The sequence below is a fragment of the Schistocerca gregaria genome, chromosome 10 (assembly GCF_023897955.1).
Source record: "Schistocerca gregaria isolate iqSchGreg1 chromosome 10, iqSchGreg1.2, whole genome shotgun sequence".
In the NCBI taxonomy this organism is placed as follows: domain Eukaryota; kingdom Metazoa; phylum Arthropoda; class Insecta; order Orthoptera; family Acrididae; genus Schistocerca; species Schistocerca gregaria.
In genome coordinates, this window is record NC_064929.1 from 37,114,215 (window position 1) to 37,125,269 (window position 11,055).

An 11,055-nucleotide genomic window follows, 5' to 3' on the forward strand; every position below is an offset into this window, starting at 1 on the left:
ACATACATGCGCACCTTGCCATGCAAGTGGAATAATTCACAGCCAGCAGATGTGTCTAGGAAGATACAAGCGAATGATTAGCATCCACAATTGGCAAGCATGCTGTTATTAGTGCGCGGGTAGCACCCTCCTCCCACGCCTACACTTAATTTAGAAACAGTACAAGTGTTCCCGTAAGATTCTCAAGCCTATGTCGGAAAGATCTGCCTTGCGCCGAGTTCACGTAAATCCCACTGCACATTCCTATTCTTTGTGTGCAGTCGGCTGCTACTGGTTTTGCTAGTTGTGACTGCTGATAACAGATGCCGTAGCAATCAATGCATGGAGTGAGTTGTATGTTTTGCGATAGTCTGTCTCTGATAAGCAAGCACAGGTGACATAGGTGCGAACACAGGAGGCTTGCAGACCCTCGCTGCCTGCAGACACCGAGCAGCCACACTAGGAGGGCGGCCTAAGCCGTAGGCGAAATGTGCTCATTCGCTTTCGCGCGACGTCGAACTATAAATAATGCTGTCACTAGCGTGAGCGTTGCGTGAGCGTCGTGGAAAGTCGGAAAAGTCGGCTGCGTGGGTGAGTGCCAAGTTTGGGGAGCGTTTCGTAGTATGCGCAGTGCAATGGAGACGCGGAAACTTGTTGTGGCCCAGTGTTTTGCAGTTGGACGACAAGATTGGTACACAGTAGTAAAGAGCAAGGCACTGAGTTTTCATGAATAATGGAGTGCACAATGGGGCTCGAGATGTGTTTGTTACCTCAGGTGCTGTATGATTGTCGACAAGGAGTGAAAACGGAGCAATTTGTGACGGCTCTTTCAATTTAAGACGTTAAAAACAGACGGAATTTGCATTTGTAATACCGGAGCATCGAAACTACTTGGAACTTTTGTGTATATGAACGTGTCCGCGCCCTTGTACTCTGCTCCCTTCACCGCTACAAACCAACCAACCATCGTGTCCGTGCGCATCAGAGTCGCAAAGAATGGGGAATAGCGCAGTATGGTCGTGCATGGGGCGTACTTCATTTCGTAGAGCGTTCGCTTCGTATGTGAAAGGTCCAGATTTCAAGCCGCGGCGCCTCCATTTTTTGTGGTCAGTGCATGGTAAGTGTTGGTCGCGGCGAACCTAAACGCACGCAAGATGTTGCAAAGCCAGCGTCACAGACTGATATGATGTATACTGACGTAAGGGGAAGCAAGATTTAAGTGTGGGGACCGGCTGTTATCGAGGTGTCATCGAGTGCAGATCTGTCTTAGGTATCACGGCTTAACCTCATTGAAGTCTAGAGGGTGGACAACACGTTCGTCTTACTCAGAGCGGTGTCCGAACTCTATTTTCGACGTCATACGTGAAACTTTGATTGTGGACAACTACGATTCGATACAGAATGCACGAAACCTGAAAGACACCCTAACAGATACATAGAGAGTAGTGTTTGTCTGCTGAATAATGGGAGTGCAAGGGTCTGTGTCGTCTATATGGCTGTATGTAGCACCATTAGTCGTCGGGGGGGCCGGCGTAGCTCAGATGGTAGAGCGCGCGCTTAGTATGCGAGAGGTACTGGGATCAATACCCAGTGCCCACAGAATTTTTAACACACCTACATGCGCACCTTGCCATGCAAGTGGAATAATTCACTGCCTGCAGATGTGCCTAGGAAGATACAAGCGAATGATTAGCATCCACAATTGGCAAGGGTGCTGTTATTAGTGCGCGGGAAGCACCCTCCTCCCACGCCTACACTTAATTTAGAAACAGTACAAGTGTTCCCGTAAGATTCTCAAGCCTATGTCGGAAAGATCTGCCTTGCGCCGAGTTCACGTAAATCCCACTGCACATTCCTATTCTTTGTGTGCAGTCGGCTGCTACTGGTGCTGCTAGTTGTGACTGCTGATAACAGATGCCGTAGTAATCAATGCATGGAGTGAGTTGTATGTTTTGCGATAGTCTGTCTCTGATAAGCAAGCACAGGTGACATAGGTGCGAACACAGGAACCTTGCAGACCCTCGCTGCCTGCAGACACCGAGCAGCCACACTAGGAGGGCGGCCTAAGCCGTAGGCGAAATGTGCTTATTTGCTTTCGCGCGACGTCGAACTATAAATAAAGCTGTCACTAGCGTGAGCGTCGTGGAAAGTCGGAAAAGTCGGCTGTGTGGGTGAGTGCCAAGTTTGGGGAGCGTTTCGTAGTATGCGCAGTGCAATGGAGACGCGGAAACTTGTTGTGGCCCAGTGTTTTGCAGTTGGACGACAAGATTGGTACACAGTAGTAAAGAGCAAGGCACTGAGTTTTCATGAATAATGGAGTGCACAATGGGGCTCGAGATGTGTTTGTTACCTCAGGTGCTGTATGATTGTCGACAAGGAGTGATAACGGAGCAATTTGTGACGGCTCTTTCAATTTAAGACGTTAAAAACAGACGGAATTTGCATTTGTAATACCGGAGCATCGAAACTACTTGGAACTTTTGTGTATATGAACGTGTCCGCGCCTTTGTACTCTGCTCCCTTCACCGCTACAAACCAACCAACCATCGTGTCCGTGAGCATCAGAGTCGCAAAGAATGGGGAATAGCGCAGTATGGTCGTGCATGGGGCGTACTTCATTTGGTAGAGCGTTCGCTTCGTATGTGAAAGGTCCAGGGTTCAAGCCGCGGCGCCTCCATTTTTTGTGGTCAGTGCATGGTAAGTGTTGGTCGCGGCGAACCTAAACGCACGCAAGATGTTGCAAAGCCAGCGTCACAGACTGATATGATGTATACTGACGTAAGGGGAGCAAGATGTAAGTGTGGGGACCGGCTGTTATCGAGGTGTCATCGAGTGCAGATCTGTCTTAGGTATCACGGCTTAACCTCATTGAAGTCTAGAGGGTGGACAACACGTTCGTCTTACTCAGAGCGGTGTCCGAACTCTATTTTCGACGTTATACGTGAAACTTTGATTGTGGACAATTACGATTCGATACAGAATGCACGAAACCTGAAAGACACCCTAACAGATACATAGAGAGTAGTGTTTGTCTGCCGAATAATGGGAGTGCAAGGGTCTGTGTCGTCTATATGGCTGTATGTAGCACCATTAGTCGCCGGGGGGGCCGGCGTAGCTCAGATGGTAGAGCGCTCGCTTAGTATGCGAGAGGTACTCGGATCAATACCCAGTGCCTCCAGAATTTTTAACACACCTACATGCGCACCTTGCCATGCAAGTGGAATAATTCACAGCCTGCAGATATGTCTAGGAAGATACAAGCGAATGATTAGCATCCACAATTGGCAAGCGTGCTGTTATTAGTGCGCGGGAAGCACCCTCCTCCCACGCCTACACTTAATTTAGAAACAGTACAAGTGTTCCCGTAAGATTCTCAAGCCTATGTCGGAAAGATCTGCCTTGCGCCGAGTTCACGTAAATCCCACTGCACATTCCTATTCTTTGTGTGCAGTCGGCTGCTACTGGTGTTGCTAGTTGTGACTGCTGATAACAGATGCCGTAGCAATCAATGCATGGAGTGAGTTGTATGTTTTGCGATAGTCTGTCTCTGATAAGCAAGCACAGGTGACATAGGTGCGAACACCGGAACCTTGCAGACCCTCGGTGCCTGCAGACACCGAGCAGCCACACTAGGAGGGCGGCCTAAGCCGTAGGCGAAATGTGCTTATTTGCTTTCGCGCGACGTCGAACTATAAATAAAGCTGTCACTAGCGTGAGCGTTGCGTGAGCGTCGTGGAAAGTCGGAAAAGTCGGCTGTGTGGGTGAGTGCCAAGTTTGGGGAGCGTTTCGTAGTATGCGCAGTGCAATGGAGACGCGGAAACTTGTTGTGGCCCAGTGTTTTGCAGTTGGACGACAAGATTGGTACACAGTAGTAAAGAGCAAGGCACTGAGTTTTCATGAATAATGGAGTGCACAATGGGGCTCGAGATGTGTTTGTTACCTCAGGTGCTGTATGATTGTCGACAAGGAGTGAAAACGGAGCAATTTGTGACGGCTCTTTCAATTTAAGACGTTAAAAACAGACGGAATTTGCATTTGTAATACCGGAGCATCGAAACTACTTGGAACTTTTGTGTATATGAACGTGTCCGCGCCTTTGTACTCTGCTCCCTTCACCGCTACAAACCAACCAACCATCGTGTCCGTGCGCATCAGAGTCGCAAAGAATGGGGAATAGCGCAGTATGGTCGTGCATGGGGCGTACTTCATTTCGTAGAGCGTTCGCTTCGTATGTGAAAGGTCCAGGGTTCAAGCCGCGGCGCCTCCATTTTTTGTGGTCAGTGCATGGTAAGTGTTGGTCGCGGCGAACCTAAACGCACGCAAGATGTTGCAAAGCCAGCGTCACAGACTGATATGATGTATACTGACGTAAGGGGAGCAAGATGTAAGTGTGGGGACCGGCTGTTATCGAGGTTTCATCGAGTGCAGATCTGTCTTAGGTATCACGGCTTAACCTCATTGAAGTCTAGAGGGTGGACAACACGTTCGTCTTACTCAGAGCGGTGTCCGAACTCTATTTTCGACGTTATACGTGAAACTTTGATTGTGGACAACTACGATTCGATACAGAATGCACGAAACCTGAAAGACACCCTAAGAGATACATAGAGAGTAGTGTTTGTCTGCTGAATAATGGGAGTGCAAGGGTCTGTGTCGTCTATATGGCTGTATGTAGCACCATTAGTCGTCGGGGGGGCCGGCGTAGCTCAGATGGTAGAGCGCTCGCTTAGTATGCGAGAGGTACTGGGATCAATACCCAGTGCCCACAGAATTTTTAACACACCTACATGCGCACCTTCCATGCAAGTGGAATAATTCACAGCCTGCAGATGTGTCTAGGAAGATACAAGCGAATGATTAGCATCCACAATTGGCAAGCGTGCTGTTATTAGTGCGCGGGAAGCACCCTCCTCCCACTCCTACACTTAATTTAGAAACAGTACAAGTGTTCCCGTAAGATTCTCAAGCCTATGTCGGAAAGATCTGCCTTGCGCCGAGTTCACGTAAATCCCACTGCACATTCCTATTCTTTGTGTGCAGTCGGCTGCTACTGGTGTTGCTAGTTGTGACTGCTGATAACAGATGCCGTAGCAATCAATGCATGGAGTGAGTTGTATGTTTTGCGATAGTCTGTCTCTGATAAGCAAGCACAGGTGACATAGGTGCGAACACAGGAAGCTTGCAGACCCTCGCTGCCTGCAGACACCGAGCAGCCACACTAGGAGGGCGGCCTAAGCCGTAGGCGAAATGTGCTTATTTGCTTTCGCGCGACGTCGAACTATAAATAAAGCTGTCACTAGCGTGAGCGTCGTGGAAAGTCGGAAAAGTCGGCTGTGTGGGTGAGTGCCAAGTTTGGGGAGCGTTTCGTAGTATGCGCAGTGCAATGGAGACGCGGAAACTTGTTGTGGCCCAGTGTTTTGCAGTTGGACGACAAGATTGGTACACAGTAGTAAAGAGCAAGGCACTGAGTTTTCATGAATAATGGAGTGCACAATGGGGCTCGAGATGTGTTTGTTACCTCAGGTGCTGTATGATTGTCGACAAGGAGTGATAACGGAGCAATTTGTGACGGCTCTTTCAATTTAAGACGTTAAAAACAGACGGAATTTGCATTTGTAATACCGGAGCATCGAAACTACTTGGAACTTTTGTGTATATGAACGTGTCCGCGCCTTTGTACTCTGCTCCCTTCACCGCTACAAACCAACCAACCATCGTGTCCGTGAGCATCAGAGTCGCAAAGAATGGGGAATAGCGCAGTATGGTCGTGCATGGGGCGTACTTCATTTGGTAGAGCGTTCGCTTCGTATGTGAAAGGTCCAGGGTTCAAGCCGCGGCGCCTCCATTTTTTGTGGTCAGTGCATGGTAAGTGTTGGTCGCGGCGAACCTAAACGCACGCAAGATGTTGCAAAGCCAGCGTCACAGACTGATATGATGTATACTGACGTAAGGGGAGCAAGATGTAAGTGTGGGGACCGGCTGTTATCGAGGTGTCATCGAGTGCAGATCTGTCTTAGGTATCACGGCTTAACCTCATTGAAGTCTAGAGGGTGGACAACACGTTCGTCTTACTCAGAGCGGTGTCCGAACTCTATTTTCGACGTTATACGTGAAACTTTGATTGTGGACAATTACGATTCGATACAGAATGCACGAAACCTGAAAGACACCCTAACAGATACATAGAGAGTAGTGTTTGTCTGCCGAATAATGGGAGTGCAAGGGTCTGTGTCGTCTATATGGCTGTATGTAGCACCATTAGTCGCCGGGGGGGCCGGCGTAGCTCAGATGGTAGAGCGCTCGCTTAGTATGCGAGAGGTACTCGGATCAATACCCAGTGCCTCCAGAATTTTTAACACACCTACATGCGCACCTTGCCATGCAAGTGGAATAATTCACAGCCTGCAGATATGTCTAGGAAGATACAAGCGAATGATTAGCATCCACAATTGGCAAGCGTGCTGTTATTAGTGCGCGGGAAGCACCCTCCTCCCACGCCTACACTTAATTTAGAAACAGTACAAGTGTTCCCGTAAGATTCTCAAGCCTATGTCGGAAAGATCTGCCTTGCGCCGAGTTCACGTAAATCCCACTGCACATTCCTATTCTTTGTGTGCAGTCGGCTGCTACTGGTGTTGCTAGTTGTGACTGCTGATAACAGATGCCGTAGCAATCAATGCATGGAGTGAGTTGTATGTTTTGCGATAGTCTGTCTCTGATAAGCAAGCACAGGTGACATAGGTGCGAACACCGGAACCTTGCAGACCCTCGGTGCCTGCAGACACCGAGCAGCCACACTAGGAGGGCGGCCTAAGCCGTAGGCGAAATGTGCTTATTTGCTTTCGCGCGACGTCGAACTATAAATAAAGCTGTCACTAGCGTGAGCGTTGCGTGAGCGTCGTGGAAAGTCGGAAAAGTCGGCTGTGTGGGTGAGTGCCAAGTTTGGGGAGCGTTTCGTAGTATGCGCAGTGCAATGGAGACGCGGAAACTTGTTGTGGCCCAGTGTTTTGCAGTTGGACGACAAGATTGGTACACAGTAGTAAAGAGCAAGGCACTGAGTTTTCATGAATAATGGAGTGCACAATGGGGCTCGAGATGTGTTTGTTACCTCAGGTGCTGTATGATTGTCGACAAGGAGTGAAAACGGAGCAATTTGTGACGGCTCTTTCAATTTAAGACGTTAAAAACAGACGGAATTTGCATTTGTAATACCGGAGCATCGAAACTACTTGGAACTTTTGTGTATATGAACGTGTCCGCGCCTTTGTACTCTGCTCCCTTCACCGCTACAAACCAACCAACCATCGTGTCCGTGCGCATCAGAGTCGCAAAGAATGGGGAATAGCGCAGTATGGTCGTGCATGGGGCGTACTTCATTTCGTAGAGCGTTCGCTTCGTATGTGAAAGGTCCAGGGTTCAAGCCGCGGCGCCTCCATTTTTTGTGGTCAGTGCATGGTAAGTGTTGGTCGCGGCGAACCTAAACGCACGCAAGATGTTGCAAAGCCAGCGTCACAGACTGATATGATGTATACTGACGTAAGGGGAGCAAGATGTAAGTGTGGGGACCGGCTGTTATCGAGGTTTCATCGAGTGCAGATCTGTCTTAGGTATCACGGCTTAACCTCATTGAAGTCTAGAGGGTGGACAACACGTTCGTCTTACTCAGAGCGGTGTCCGAACTCTATTTTCGACGTTATACGTGAAACTTTGATTGTGGACAACTACGATTCGATACAGAATGCACGAAACCTGAAAGACACCCTAAGAGATACATAGAGAGTAGTGTTTGTCTGCTGAATAATGGGAGTGCAAGGGTCTGTGTCGTCTATATGGCTGTATGTAGCACCATTAGTCGTCGGGGGGGCCGGCGTAGCTCAGATGGTAGAGCGCTCGCTTAGTATGCGAGAGGTACTGGGATCAATACCCAGTGCCCACAGAATTTTTAACACACCTACATGCGCACCTTCCATGCAAGTGGAATAATTCACAGCCTGCAGATGTGTCTAGGAAGATACAAGCGAATGATTAGCATCCACAATTGGCAAGCGTGCTGTTATTAGTGCGCGGGAAGCACCCTCCTCCCACTCCTACACTTAATTTAGAAACAGTACAAGTGTTCCCGTAAGATTCTCAAGCCTATGTCGGAAAGATCTGCCTTGCGCCGAGTTCACGTAAATCCCACTGCACATTCCTATTCTTTGTGTGCAGTCGGCTGCTACTGGTGTTGCTAGTTGTGACTGCTGATAACAGATGCCGTAGCAATCAATGCATGGAGTGAGTTGTATGTTTTGCGATAGTCTGTCTCTGATAAGCAAGCACAGGTGACATAGGTGCGAACACAGGAGGCTTGCAGACCCTCGCTGCCTGCAGACACCGAGCAGCCACACTAGGAGGGCGGCCTAAGCCGTAGGCGAAATGTGCTCATTCGCTTTCGCGCGACGTCGAACTATAAATAATGCTGTCACTAGCGTGAGCGTTGCGTGAGCGTCGTGGAAAGTCGGAAAAGTCGGCTGCGTGGGTGAGTGCCAAGTTTGGGGAGCGTTTCGTAGTATGCGCAGTGCAATGGAGACGCGGAAACTTGTTGTGGCCCAGTGTTTTGCAGTTGGACGACAAGATTGGTACACAGTAGTAAAGAGCAAGGCACTGAGTTTTCATGAATAATGGAGTGCACAATGGGGCTCGAGATGTGTTTGTTACCTCAGGTGCTGTATGATTGTCGACAAGGAGTGAAAACGGAGCAATTTGTGACGGCTCTTTCAATTTAAGACGTTAAAAACAGACGGAATTTGCATTTGTAATACCAGAGCATCGAAACTACTTGGAACTTTTGTGTATATGAACGTGTCCGCGCCTTTGTACTCTGCTCCCTTCACCGCTACAAACCAACCAACCATCGTGTCCGTGCGCATCAGAGTCGCAAAGAATGGGGAATAGCGCAGTTTGGTCGTGCATGGGGCGTAGCTCAGTTGGTAGAGCGTTCGCTTCGCATGTGAAAGGTGCAGGGTTCAAGCCGCGGCGCCTCAATTTTTTGTGGTCAGTGCATTGTAAGTGTTGCTCGCGGCGAACCTAAAGGCACGCAAGATGTTGCAAAGCCAGCGTCACAGACTGATATGATGTATAATGACGTAAGGGGAGCAAGATGTATGTGTGGGGACCGGCTGTTATCGAGGTGTCATCGAGTGCAGATCTGTCTTAGGTATCACGGCTTAACCTCATTGAAGTCTAGAGGGTGGACAACACGTTCGTCTTACTCAGAGCGGTGTCCGAACTCTATTTTCGACGCTATATGTACCACTTTCATTGTGGCCAACTACGATTCGATACAGAATGCACGAAATCTGAAAGACACCCTAACAGATACATAGAGAGTAGTGTTTGTCTGCTGAATAATGGGAGTGCAAGGGTCTGTGTCGTCTATATGGCTGTATGTAGCACCATTATTCTTCAGGGAAGGGGGGGGGGGGGGCGGGCGTAGCTCAGATGGTAGAGCGCCCGCTTAGTATGCGAGAGGTAATGGGATCAATACCGAGTGCCTCCAGAATTTTTAACACACCTACATGCGCACCTTGCCATGCAAGTGGAATAACTCACAGCCAGGAGATGTGTCTAGGAAGATACAAGCGAATGATTAGCATCCACAATTGGCAAGCGTGCTGTTATTAGTGCGCGGGAAGCACCCTCCTCCCACGCCTACACTTAATTTAGAAACAGTTCAAGTGTTCCCGTAAGATTCTCAAGCCTATGTCGGAAAGATCTGCCTTGCGCCGAGTTCACGTAAATCCCACTGCACATTCCTATTCTTTGCGTGCAGTCGGCTGCTACTGGTGTTGCTAGTTGTGACTGCTGATAACAGATGCCGTAGCAATCAATTCATGGAGTGAGTTGTATGTTTTGCGATAGTCTGTCTCTGACAAGCAAGCACAGGTGACATAGGTGCGAACACAGGAAGCTTGCAGCCCCTCGCTGCCTGCAGACACCGAGCAGCCACACTAGGAGGGCGGCCTAAGCCGTAGGCGAAATGTGCTCATTCGCTTTGGCGCGACGTCGAACTATAAATAATGCTGTCACTAGCGTGAGCGTCGTGGAATGTCGGAAAAGTCGGCTGCGTGGGTGAGTGTCAAGTTTGGGGAGCATTTCGTTGTATGCGCAGTGCAATGGAGACGCGGAAACTTGTTGTGGCCCAATGTTTTGCAGTTGGACGACAAGATTGGTACACAGTAGTAAAGAGCGAGGCACTGAGTTGGCATGAATAATGGAGTGCACAATGGGGCTCGAGATGTGTTTGGTACCTCAGGTGCTGTATGATTGTCGACAAGGAGTGAAAACGGAGCAATTTGTGACGGCTCTTTCAATTTAAGACGTTAAAAACAGACGGAATTTGCATTTGTAATACCAGAGCATCGAAACTACTTGGAACTTTTGTGTATATGAACGTGTCCGCGCCTTTGTACTCTGCTCCCTTCACCGCTACAAACCAACCAACCATCGTGTCCGTGCGCATCAGAGTCGCAAAGAATGGGGAATAGCGCAGTTTGGCCGTGCATGGGGCGTAGCTGAGTTGGTAGAGCGTTCTATTCGCATGCGAAAGGTCCAGGGTTCAAGCCGCGGCGCCTCCATTTTTTGTGGTCAGTGCATGGTAAGTGTTGGTCGCGGCGAACCTAAAGGCACGCAAGATGTTCCAAAGCCAGCGTCACAGACTGATATGATGTATACTGACGTAAGGAGAGCAAGATGTAAGTGTGGGGACCAGCTGTTATCGAGGTGTCATCGAGTGCAGATCTGTCTTAGGTATCACGGCTTAACGTCATTGAAGTCTAGGGGGTGGACAACACGTTCGTCTTACTCAGAGCGGTGTCCGAACTCTATTTTCGACGTTATACGTGCCACTTTCATTGTGGCGAAATACGATTCGATACAGAACGCACGAAACCTGCAAGACACCCTGACAGATATATAGAGAGTAGTGTTTGTCTGCTGAATAATGGGAGTGCAAGGGTCTGTGTCGTCTATATGGGTGTATGTAGCACCATTAGTCTTTGGAGGGGGGGGGGGGGGGTAAGCCGGGCGTAGCTCAGA

The 11,055-nt window shown here is 49.1% G+C and overlaps 1 non-coding gene across 1 annotated transcript; it reads left to right on the top strand.

The window, feature by feature from the left end:
- The first annotated feature begins 8,930 nt into the window (after positions 1 to 8,930).
- Trnaa-cgc (transfer RNA alanine (anticodon CGC)) lies at positions 8,931 to 9,003 on the top strand. Its single transcript has one exon. It is a non-coding gene; the product is annotated as a tRNA-Ala (tRNA).
- Positions 9,004 to 11,055: the final 2,052 nt, after the last annotated feature.